Source organism: Trichomycterus rosablanca, chromosome 5 (assembly GCF_030014385.1).
Source record: "Trichomycterus rosablanca isolate fTriRos1 chromosome 5, fTriRos1.hap1, whole genome shotgun sequence".
NCBI classification, from domain to species: Eukaryota; Metazoa; Chordata; class Actinopteri; order Siluriformes; family Trichomycteridae; genus Trichomycterus; species Trichomycterus rosablanca.
Genome location: NC_085992.1, coordinates 51,586,025 through 51,599,517, shown reverse-complemented (window position 1 = coordinate 51,599,517; position 13,493 = coordinate 51,586,025).

Below are 13,493 nucleotides of genomic sequence, written 5' to 3'. Positions count from 1 at the left end.
ACACAGCACCAAGCTTCATCAGTCCCGCACATGCTGCTTTAATATAAGCTCCGATACACTGAGTCCAGTGTTACAAAAGTGAAACAAGCTTCAACAAGCCTCGGTATCACATGTTCCGTCCCTAATAAACAATGTTTTGTCCATTTTGTGTTAATTATTTTCATTATTTCGCTTTTGTTGTTCTTGTGGGAATTCCTTAGATGTTTAGAAGAGCGGACGGTAAATAGAGATGCACACGCCACGTCTAAACATCTGCACAATCTAATAACTTTCCACAAGAAAAACAATAGCGGGTCAACTGGATAAAATGATTTCCACAAACTAGACAAAACCTTGTTTATCGTCACCATCACAAACTCCGTTCACTTTATCGCTGAGAAACAGTTTGATTGACAGCAGGTAAGCAACACGCACTTCCGGTTTATTGTCCCTGCCTTTTCCGTCAGAAATGTGCGGCCGGGAAGTGCAAAACAAATATACATTTTAGAAAACAAAATTACATATGCCGAAAATAAATTTACAAGTGCTGAAACACTTTTACATATGCCAAAACAAATTTACAAACACTGGGTACCCGAGCACTTGTAAATTTGTTTTTGCTTTTGTTGTAAATTTGTTTTAGTTTTTTTGTAATTTTGTTTTCTGAAATGTAAATTTGTTTTGCACTTCTCGGCCACCGTACTATTCCTCACGCTACACTCACCACTTTCACTATTCTCACTGTTTGAAGCATTGTCATTGTTTACATTATTTCTGTTCGTTTTCCCTATGTTCGTTGTCTTTACTTTCACTTTTATCGTTATTTTGCTCGTTTTTGTGATCTTTCTGACCACAGTTTAAGCATCGCATGCTATCGGTTGACACATAGATCGTATAACTGAAACCATCAGTTTTAAAAGTTAGAATGCGCTCTGGTTCGGTCTCGTTGTTATTCAAAATCATATAGGTGAATCTCCTAAAAGACACTACGTGCTTCAGCAAGTCAGATTTGCTACCGATACTAATCTTTTTAATCGGAGACATGAGTCTACCGAAGCGCGATAGTTCTCTGTGCAACATTTTGTCTTTAATAAACAGGGGAACATTGGAAAGAATGACTTTCCTGGATGGAGTTGAGAGAGGGAGCACATTCGTGAATGAACCCCCAATCACCACTCCCTCTTCAACTAGGTGTCTAGTATGGAAGTAAATTTCAAAATCTGATGAGACAAATTTACTTCCATAGTCTAGCCTTTTCAACAGTGCTTACAAATAAAACAACAGCACTTTTCATCCTGGATGCCGCCAGCACATTCTCAAGTTTAACTGTTCCTACAGCCAGTATACAATCCTCCACACTAGCGCCGGTGGCCACTATGTTTTAGTTATAAATGAGCCTACAGTGTCATGTGTCATGTATTATGTACATTTATTTTACATACTGTGTAAAAGTGTAAGAAAGCATTGTGTATACATAGTTAAAGAGAGCTGTACTGTCTGTGAGCTTACTCTACCCCATTCAGGTGTGTGTGTGTGTGTGTGTGTGTGTAAGATTGATGACATGTATTGGAAATTGTGGGAGAATTTTACACAAATACCAAGACTGACAGACTAATGAAAAAGGTCAAGTTTATATTAAGATACATATGTAAGTAAATGTGGATGTATGATGAGTGTTTAACAGTCGTTGTTTAACAGAAGAAATGATGGGACAACTGGTGATGGAAATGTCTTTTCTGTAGAAGAGAAAATGTGTAACAATAGTCGATATGTGGCTTCATAACACTTTACATTAAAACCACTTCACACTCAGAACACCGAGATCTGCTAGAGTTCTTACATCCTACATAACCAGTGGATATCTAATTACTTTAAATATTTTTGTTCTTTTTTGCTGTTAAATGCAAAAGCTATAATTTTAATATAAATGTACATAGAATTTATCATATTTGAAGGTTTGCTGGTTAATATTGTTCTAATATTACAAACAAGGTAGTAAAACTCTGGTGAACATAAAGAAACAGACTTGCTTTAAACACACTAACAACTTTATCATTATCTCACTGTTCACAAATGCAAACTGCAATCTTTTACTTTAGATACTATTATTGTTGGTTTATATTTATTTGTTATTCTGAAAATTCTGTGTTTCAGGACCAAACCCACTAAAACCATGTGGGAAATAGTTTTAGGTTTTTAAGAGTTCATCACTAGGTGGCGTGCTTGACTTTTGGATATTGGCTGAAAAACAAAACAGCCACCAAAAAAACCCCAAAAAGCACTTTAAAACAGAGTTTATAATAAATCTTTAGACATTAATATTTAAGTATGTTTTGTGTAGATATCAATATAGATAGATATATAGATATCAGTATAGATAGATACTTTATCAATCCCTAAGTACGTTAAGGTTGTGTGTGTCTTCCCTGTAATGAACTGGCAACCTGTCTGGGGTGTTTTCTGCCCTTCACTCAATGAATCGGACCCACTGACACCCTGACCTGGATGAAGCGGGGGTAAGTGGATGAATTAATTAAAAATTGTTGTATTGCTTCTTAATGTAACACGATCTTGGGTGTGTGAAAGGTGCTATATAAATTAAAATTATTAATAATTAAATGTCACACTTAAATGTTTCAGATTATCAAACTAATTTGAATATCAGACAAAGATAACCTGAGAAAACCACAATAATGAACAAACCTATGATTAACCACAATTTTGGGAAAGCTGGGTTCAATTTCACTAGCCACACCCAGCCCTGATTACTGCCTGACCTGTAGAATCAAGAAATCACTTCAACTGAACCTGTCTGACAACATGAAGTAGCTAAAAGATCTCAGAAAGCAACACATGATGCCCGATCTGAAGAAATTTAAGAACTGCAGGCCTCACTCGCCTCAGTTAAGGTCAGTGTTCATGATTCAACAATAAGAAAGAGACCGGGGGGCAAAATTGGGATCCATGGGAGAGTTCCAAGGAGAAAACCACTGCTGACCAAAAAGAACACAAAGGCTCGTCTCACATTTGCCAAAAAACATCTTGATGATCCCCAAGACTTTTGGACAATATTCTGTGGACTGACGAGACAAAAGTGGAACTTTTTGGAAGGTGTGTGTCCTGTTACATCTGGTGTAAAACTAACACAGCATTTCAGAAAAAGAACATCATACCAACAGTCCAACATGGTGGTGGTGGTGTGATGGTCTGGGGCTGCTCTGCTGCTTCAGGACCTGGACGACTTGCTGTAATTGATGGAACCATGAATTCTGCTCTCTACCAGAAAATCCTGAAGGAGAATGTCCGGCCATCAGTTCGTGACCTTAAGCTCAAGCGTACTTGGGTTCTGCAGCAGGGCGATGATCCGAAGCACACCAGCAAGTCAACCTCTGAATGGCTGAAAAAAACCCAAAATGAAGGTTTTGGAGTGACCTAGTCAAAGTTCGGACTTGAATCTGATTAAGATGTTGTGGCATGAGCTTAAACAGGCCGTTCATGCTGGAAAACCCTCCAATGTGGCTGAATTAAAACAATTCTGCAAAAAAGAGTGGACCAAACTTCCTCCACAGAGATGTGAAAGACTTGTTGGCAGTTATCGCAAACGCTTGATAGCAGTTGTTGCTGCCAAGGGTGGCACAACCAGTTATTAGGTTTAGGGGGCAATTACTTTTTTACATAGGGTCAGATTGGTTGATAGCTTTTTTCCCTTAATAAATGAAATCATCAATGAAAAACTGCATGTTGTGTAACTCAGGTTCTCTTTGTCTGAAATTTGTTTGATCATCTGAAAAATGTAAGTATGACAAAAAAGCAAAAACCAAAGAAATCTGTAATATATATATATACACATAAATCTTCTATACACATAAATAACTTAAGTTTAGAGCTTTTATAAGATAGTCTAACAGTTACATTTTAGTCGGGCAGTACCACATTCCCTGCACTAGTGTTTTAAAAAGGAATGACGACATTACAAAGTGGTAAATGCTTTACCATCCCAACTTTTTTTGGACTGTGTTCTGGGCCTGAAATGCAGGATTGGATTAAACATTAACAACTGAAATAAAGTTAAACTGATATAACATGAAATATCTCAGGTTCAAACTGTGTGGAATGAAATAAAAGTCAAAGTAAATGTAAGAGACTCTGTGTTTTGTTGTTTGTCCCAACTTTTTTCTGATTTGAGGTTGTAAAATGATACATGCTTAAAACTCGGCCATCTTATATCCCCATATGAAGATACTTCCCATATCAACAATCATTTTCAACATTCCATAGTAGTTGTTTACTTTTTGTAAGCTGGTCTCTTCTAAGAAAATAAGATGACAAGATGGATTACTTACTAGAAAAATTTTGAGCTTCCTGTTATAAAAATGCACATTTGATCTTTTGTATGTAATGGAAAATTACTGATACACGCAGGTATATGAATAGATGTAATTTAAACTATTAGGAATAGAAGTAATAATAATAAAGGAAATGTATAAATTAGGGCTGTCAAACGATTAAAAATTTTTATCGCAATTAATCTCAGAATTTCATATAGTTAATCGCGATTAATCGCATTTTTAAAAAAAAGAAGAAAACAAGGATTTTTAAGTGAAATGTTACAATTAAAATGGTGAACACATTTTATGCTAAATGTACTGATGTTAAAAACTGCTGGGACAAGAGAAAACTGTAATGGAGTTTTATTCACTCACATACTAGGCAGTAATACTATCCAGCAGAGACCCTGGACTTCGTATATATGTCAGATTGTAGGTTAGAATTTCTCCATCAGCAAACATTGTAGATCAGCGGTGCTTTAGGTGGGATAAGGCGTAGTTATTGTAACAGACTTTACTGTGGTTGCATCGTGACAATGGTTTGATGGACGTTTCTACACGAAGTGAGTGCATTTTGACCCTTTGGGGCTTCCATAGTTCATTGAATAGCGTGCTTGGCTAACGACTCTAGCTGTCCGCTATTCGGTACCGTAACAGAAAAAGTAATAAAGTGTTCTGCTCCCGACAACTTGTGAATATAGCGTGTATTTATTTCTTTATTAAGCGAGTGCATCACTACGACGCTCGGTTACATTATGTTAACAAACCACAAATGAAAAACGGTGGCAAGTCTCAACATGAACTACGGATGACTCGCAGGGCCAAATAGAATTTGCGTTAACGGCACTATTTTTTTTTATCGCGTTAAATTGAGATCGCGTTAATGCGTTATTATCGTGTTAACTTCGACAGCCCTAGTATAAATAAAAAAAACATATAAATGAGAAACTTATAAATAAGAGAGAAGAAGCGTAATGATCACGGTACATAATGTTTGTCACGTAGGGTCTCCTAGTAAGATAATAATTGATAGTAAAAATTCATGATGTGTTTGTTTGTTTATTAGGATTTTAACGTGATGTTTTACACTTTGGTTACATTCATGACAGGAACGGTAGTTACTCATTACACAAGATTCATCAGTTCACAAGTTTATATTGAACACAGTCATGAACAATTTAGTGTCTCTAATTCACCTCACTTGTACGTCTTTGGACTGTGGGAGGAGACCGGAGCACCCAGAGGAAACCCATGCAAACACAGGGAGAACATGCAAACTCCACACAGAAAGGACCCGGACCGCCCCACCTGGGGATCGAACACAGGACCTTCTTGCTGTGAGGTGCTACCCACTAAGCCACCATGCCGCCCATCATGATGTGTTAATAGTTTCAATACTAACTTTGAAAACTTACTAACTAAGTTTTTAAAGAAAGAAATAGACTGCACATAGACAAACTATCAGGAGCTGGTTTGTTCTTTTAAGGTGCAGCACTGAGATGATCATGTGTATAGAGATATAGAGATAGTCTGAGTCATGTCTGCGTCATGGTCGGGTGAGAGTACGCTGGCGTCCCTTTGTTGACTGCCGCTTCTCCCCATGTCTGAACTGTGTTTGTTGTGTTGTCTTTGTCTATAGTGTTTATGTTTTAATTTTAAGTTTTTGTTTTGGGTTTGGCGTGTTTGTTGCTGAACCTGGCTGTTAGCACCGCGGCTATCGTGCTCTGCTGAACCTGGCTGTTAGCACCGCGGTTGTTCTACTCTGCTGAACCTGGCAGTTAGCACCGCTGCTATCGAGCTCTGCTGAACCTGGCTATTAGCACCGCTGCTATCGAGCTCTGCTGAACCTGGCTGTTAGCACTGCGGCTACTCTACTCTGCTGAACCTGGCTGTTAGCACCGCGGCTACTCTACTCTGCTGAACCTGGCTGTTAGCCCCGCGGCTATTCTACTCTGCTGAACCTGGCTGTTAGCACCGCGGCTATTCTACTCTGCTGAACCTGGCTGTTAGCACCGCGGCTATTCTACTCTGCTGAACCTGGCTATTAGCACCGCTGCTATCGAGCTCTGCTGAACCTGGCTGTTAGCACTGCGGCTACTCTACTCTGCTGAACCTGGCTGTTAGCACCGCGGCTACTCTACTCTGCTGAACCTGGCTGTTAGCCCCGCGGCTATTCTACTCTGCTGAACCTGGCTGTTAGCACCGCGGCTATTCTACTCTGCTGAACCTGGCTGTTAGCACCGCGGCTATTCTACTCTGCTGAACCTGGCTGTTAGCACCGCTGCTATCGTGCTCTGCTGAACCTGGCTGTTAGCACCGCGGCTACTCTACTCTGCTGAACCTGGCTGTTAGCACCGCGGCTATTCTACTCTGCTGAACCTGGCTGTTAGCACCGCGGCTATTCTACTCTGCTGAACCTGGCTGTTAGCACCGTGCCTACTCTACTCTGCTGAACCTGGCTGTTAGCACCGCTGCTGTCGTGCTCTGCTGAACCTGTTTCATGTCCCTGACTGCAGACTGTGCTCTAAGCTTCACGTCGCCGCCCACAGGCGGCGCTCCATTCCTCTCGTCAGCACCCCCTGACGGCGTTTCAGGTCTCTTGTCAGCACCCCAGACGGCGCTTCAGGTCTCTTGTCGGCGCCCCCTGATGGCGCTACAGGTCTCTTGTCAGCACCCCCAGATGGCGCTTCAGGTCTCAGATCGGCACCCCCAGTTGGTGCTTCAGGCTCCTCGTCCGCGCTCCCAGACAGAGTTTCGAGTTCTACGTCTGCAGCCGGAGTTTGTGAACTCAGGGCAGTCCAAAGCTGCTCACTCTTGTCATGCCTGCCTCCAAACTTGCTGGAGGGGGGTAAATTTGCCCCTCAAGGTCCAGGGCCACCTTTTTTTGTCTAAGGGCAGCTGTAGCCTAGTGGTTAAGGTGCTGGTTCAGTAATCAGAAGATTGCCAAAGATTGCTAGTTCAAACCTCACCACTGCCAGGTTGCTGTTGGGCCCTTGAGCAAGGCCCTTAACCCTCAATTGCTTAGATTGTATACTGTCACAGTACTGTAAGTCACTTTGGACAAAAACGTCTGCTAAATGCTGAAAATGTAAATGTCTAAGGGTGTCGTGCCGTTGGGAGGGGGATACTCATGGTTCCAGCCTCTGGGTGCTCCAGGAGTGTGTCTAGGTGCCACACCCCTCTCTCTGAGAGCATTATTCTTGTATGTTTAGATTAGTGGCAACATTTAGCTTAGTTTAGGTTTATTTTTTCTTTGTTTAGATTAGTGTTAGCAGTTAGCATAGGTTGTGTGTTTGTGTTGTGTAACCTTGTCGTGTCTTGTTATTATTAAATATATTTTGACAACATCTCTGCGTGTGTGTCCGCCCGACTTGTCTGTCATGCCTAAATAGCGTTACATAACAGTCTCCCTTCAAGGACACAGCAAGATGTTTTTTGTTCAGGAATTCCCTGAAATTGGCTCTGTTAGGTTCCATCAAACCTTCCCGCTCAGTAGGCCAGCTCCTTATGATGGAAGCAACTCAAGTGTCGAAGGACGCTGCAGAACCTGGGCTCATGTTGGCCTCCCTAGACTGTGCTTGAGGCCTCGTGTTGGAACCCCCAGAGAGCGCGTCAGGTTCCACGTCAGTGCCTCAAGACGGTGCTTCAAGCCTCATGTCAGGTTTTCCAGAAAGTGATCCAGGTTTCATGTCCGTGCCCACAGACTGTGCTCCAAGCTTCATGTTGGCACCTGCAGATGGTGCTTCAAGCTTCATGTCGGCGCCCACAGGTGATGCTCTAGTCCTCTCATCAGCACCCCCCAGACGGTGCTTCAGGTCTCTCGTCGGCACCCCCAGTTGGTGCTTGGAGCACTCTCAGTCCTGAGCCAACGCCCCTTTTATGATTGGTTCCCCACTGCGAATTAACCCCAGCTGTCCCTTGTCTAAGTGCATTTAAGAGCTGGGGAAGGCTCATCTGAGACTTTTTTGCTCTTGAACTCTGTTTGTATTTAGTTTGATTCTGTACATTTGCCTTGTTTAGGTTTGTTTGTTTAGTTTGTTTTGTTTGTAAGTCCTGTTGGCCCTGTTAAGCTTTGTTTGTCTTGTTTAGTTCTGTTTAGTCTGTTTAGCACTTGGCATTATTCTTGTATGTTTAGATTAGTGTTAGCAGTTAGCATAGTTTGTGTGTTTGTCTTGTGTAACCTTGTCGTGTCTTGTTATTATTAAATATATTTTGTCAACATCTCTGCATGTGTGTTTACCCCCTCTTGCCCATCATAGCCCATAGAGCATTACATCCCTGTTATTCATTTACCATTCTTTTCATGGAATGAGTTTCACAAATACTTGCTCAAGTTTAGTGAACAATAATCTTCAAACCCTCTAAACTGAAACTGAGAAACCACAGACACAGTCAAAATAAATATACTTCCCTGTAAGTCCCTGCCCTATTTTAGCAGCAATAGTTGTATAATTTTAAATATGAGATTACATGACAAATTAAGGAGAAATGTACAGGGAAAAATAAAATAAAATATGTATTTGGGCTGTTTCTATTCTGGACATTGATTAGTTTAGTACTACACATCAAAGTAATTTTTATTAACATGATAAGCTCTGATGCTATTATTACAAGCTTGAAGATACGTATTTTGCCTAAGAAAAACAAGTATGTTTACAAAAGCCCAAATAAATGTACACTGATTTGTTTAACACACAAGTGCATTAATTGCATACAAGATGGCTGCGCCCAATGCACCTACTCTCTGTCCCCTGAATACTGACATTGTTTATGTTCATTGTGTTGCACCAGTTTTTGTGTTCAGTGATTATGCTTATGACTTTTACTTGTTTACTCTGTATTACAGTGAATCCATGTGTCCATGTGTTTAGCGAGTGCTGTTTGATAGCCATAGTGTGTTTTGGTCTAGTTATTCCAAGATGGGGTGCGCATGGGCTCAGCTCTCTTTATCTTCTCTTTATTCTAGTCTTTTACTTTTCTTTTTTACTTTTTCTTTTATCAGTAGAGCAGTAGCTCTCATGAACTACACTAGATCGGAGTTGTTTTTTATAAGGGAACACATCAGAGACTTTCGGTATCGCTATTCCACCAGTGAAGTGATGCAGGCGGTGGAGGGAGAGAAAACAGAAACACGAAAAACTAGCTGGACTTTGTGCAAGGCTGAAAGGTAACCCTTATGGCACCAACTCCAGGTCTCTCGTCAATAAGATGAACAAGATTAGAGCGAAAACAACTCCTTACTGTGTGATGATCATCACAGACACCTGGCTGAACTCCAACATCCCAACATTGAACTCGCCGGCTACACAGTTTACAGAGTGGATCGGACCAGAGACTCCAGAAAAAGCAGAGGAGGTGGACTGTGTGTTTATGTCAATGTACTGGTACAGCTACAGCTATCAGCGATACGCACTGCTGCCAAAACCTGTAGCTTTACCTATAGCCGACCGTTCTTTTTACTGAGGGAATTTACAACAATAACAATCACGGCAGTATACATTCCCCCAGACGCTAATGCCAGCCTACATAACAGCTTTAATAACCAGCTGACTGCGCACCGGACGGTGTTATCATTGTTATCATCAATCATGCAGATCGCTCATGCCCAAACTTATCAAAAATGTACATTTTCAGATGAGAGAGAACAAAATCCTGGACCAAGTGTACACAAACAGGAATGTTTAAAGCCTCTCCATGTGCACATCTAGAACAGTTGGATCATATTTCCATTACTCTGATCCCAGCTTACAGACCAAAGATCTGCAGAACAAGACCAACTATCAGGACAGTACTAGTGTGGTCTGATGCTACAGTACTGCTTTGATAGCACAAACTGGGACTTGTTTGCAGAGAGGACAGAGCTGGAGGAATACACTGCTTCAGTCCTAAGTGTCACGTGTACTTCCTGCACAGTGAGTTCTGTGCTGGAAAGTAAAGACTACGATTCCCAGGATCCTTCAGTAACGCATCTGACTCAATTACCTGACCACTCCGTGAATCATGAATCACTTCAAGGAATTTGTCTCTTAACCAACTTATCACCTTAGCCATTCGCCTGGATCATCTACTTCAGCCAAGGAGAATAAGCTCAGCTGTCACGCGTTTGCCCTGTCTTCATGATGCCATTGACTCCACAGAAGAAACCCTTGCGGTACGCATGCAGCTCGACACCACTCGCCTCACATTTTCATTTACATTTTCAGCATTTAGCAGACGCTTTTATCCAAAGCGACTTACACGATTAACAATTAAGGGTTAAGGGCCTTGCTCAGGGACCCAACAGTGGCAACTTGGTGGTGGTGGGGCTTGAACCGGCAACCTTCTGTTTACTAGTCCAGTACCTTAACCACTGAGCTATCACTGGCTCACCCCTGAGGAGAGGCAGCACAGATTGTCAAGTGTCAAGTTGCCTGTGTTTGTATTGCGGCAGGACAGGAGCACGTTTTGCGTGACTACCCCTAAAAAGCCTGTGGAGACTACTCCATATGCTAATGGGGTGAGTATTTTCACAAGGGGTTGATTTCAAAGTCCTTTCTGTTGCCTGTAAAGGTTTACTACCAACATAGAGTCTTTGTTGTTTCAGCCATGATTGACTCTGGTGCCAAGGGGAACTTCATTCATGCTGAGCTAGTCTCCAAACTACAGATTCTAGTGAAGTCCCTGAAAGCTCCCCTCCGTGTCACCGCCCTGGATGGAAAGCCGGTTGGAGAGACTCCAATTTCTTTGTCCACCGATCCATTGTCAATTCAAACTAGTGCTTTATATACTGAACAGCTCTCATTTTTTGTTATTTCGATGTCCGCTTATCAGATCATTCTTGGTCTTCCCTGGTTAGAACTACATAATGCCAACATCTCTTAAACGAAACAGGAATTAGTAGCATGGTCTCCATATTGTCATAAAAATTGTATTCAGTTTCCCTCTGTATCCCTTAGATTCACTTCTATAAAAAGTCCGCAGTCTGAAATGTCTTATGTTATTCCCTCCGAGTACTCTGACCTGCAGGAGGTATTTAGTAAATGCAATGCCACTAAATTGCCTCCACACTATTTGTATGATTGTGCCATAGACCTTGAGGAGAATGCAGTATTGCCCAAATCTAGCTCTATCCCCTCACTCAACAGGAGGAGAGATCTATGGAGGAGTATATGGAGGAGGCGTTAGCTCAGGGCTTTTAGTCACCTGCGGCGTCCGGCTTCTTCTTTGTTAAAAAGAGGGACGGGAGTCTTAGACTTTGTATAGACTAATGGAAATTAAATGTAGTCACTAAGAAATACCCTTATCCTTTGCCTCTTATTCCCATAGTCTTAGAAAAACTCAGTAATGCTAAGTATTTCACGAAATTAGATCTCCGCAGTGCTTATAATTTGGTTAGAATGAGCCCATGTTGCCCAGGTCTGTTCTGTGTTGACTTTTTAAGAACCACTTGTACAGTAAGGGAGAGAAATGTGAATTTCATGCTCAAACTATTTTTTTTACTTGGTTATGTTATTGGTCATAACGGTCATAATTGGTGACAATTGGTCATAATTGGTCATAATTGGTCATAATCCCTTCTGGTCATGGATTACCAGAAGGTACAAGCCATGGTTCAGTGGCCGCATCCTAGCTCCATTAAAGAACTAAAAAGGTTCCTGGGCTTTGCCAATTTCTACCGACGTTTTATACATCATTTTAGTTCAATCGCTGCTTCTTTTACAGCCCTCCTGAAGTGAGCTACCAAACGGCTTGCTTGGAATTTATAGGCTGAGTCAGCATTTTATTAGTTAAAACAGGCATTCACCTCAGCTCCCATCCTAAAACACCCTAATTCTGCTGAACCTTTTGTGGTGAAGGATGATGCTTCCGAGTCAGGTGTAGGAGCTGTTCTCTCCCAGCACTCTGGGAGTCCTCGCAAGCTGTATCCAGTAGCTTTTTAGTCACATAAGCTACGTCCTGCTGAGTGTAATTATGGCATAGGAGATAGAGAGTTGTTGGCTGTGAAACTAGCACTAGAGGAATGAAGACATTGGTTGGAGGGGGCCAATCATCCTTTTGTGGTTCAGTGATCACAAGAACTTAGAATATTTAAAGAATGCCAAGCATACAGTGGGGCCAAAAAGTATTTAGTCAGCCACTGATTGTGCAAGTTCTCCTACTTAGAAAGATGAGAGAGGTCTGTAATTTTCATCATAGCTACACTTCAACTATGAGAGACAAAATGAGAAAAAAAAATCCAGGAAATCACATTGTAGGATTTTTAAAGAATTTATTTGTAAATTATGGTGGAAAATAAGTATTTGGTCAATAACAAAAGTTCAACTCAATACTTTGTAACATAACCTTTGTTGGCAATGACAGAGGTGAAACGTTTCCTGTAAGTCTTCACCAGGTCTGCACACACTGTAGCTGCTATTTTGGCCCATTCCTCCATGCAGATCTCCTCTAGAGCAGTGATGTTTTGGGGCTGTGGCTGGGCAACACGGACTTTCGACTCCCTCCACACATTTTCTATGGGGTTGAGGTCTGGAGACTGGCTAGGCCACTCCAGGACCTTGAAATGCTTTTTACGGAGCCACTCCTTCGTTGCCCGAGCGGTGTGTTTGGGATCATTGTCATGCTGGAAGACCCAGCCACGTTCCATCTTCAATGCTCTCACTGATGGAAGGAGGTTTTGGCTTAAAATCTCACGATACATGGCCCCGTTCATTCTTCCCTTAACACGGATCAGTCGTCCTGTCCCCTTTGCAGAAAAACAGCCCCAAAGCATGATGTTTCCACCCCCATGCTTCACAGTAGGTATGGTGTTCTTGGGTTCTTCTTCTTCCTCCAAACACGACGAGTTGAGTTTTTACCAAAAAGTTCCATTTTGGTTTCATCTGACCACATGATATTCTCCCAGTCCTCTTTTGGATCATCCATATGCTCTCTGGCAAACTTCTGACGGGCCTGGACATGTACTGGCTTAAGCAGGGGGACACGCCTGGCACTGCAGGATTTGAGTCCCTCTCGGCGTAGTGTGTTACTGATGGTAGCCTTTGTTACTTTGGTCCCAGCTCTCTGCAGGTCATTCATCAGGTCCCTCCGTGTAGTTCTGGGATTTTTGCTCACCGTTCTCATGATCATTTTGACCCCACGGGATGAGATCTTGCATGGGGTCCCAGATCGAGAGAGATTATCAATGGTCTTGTATGTCTTCCATTTTCT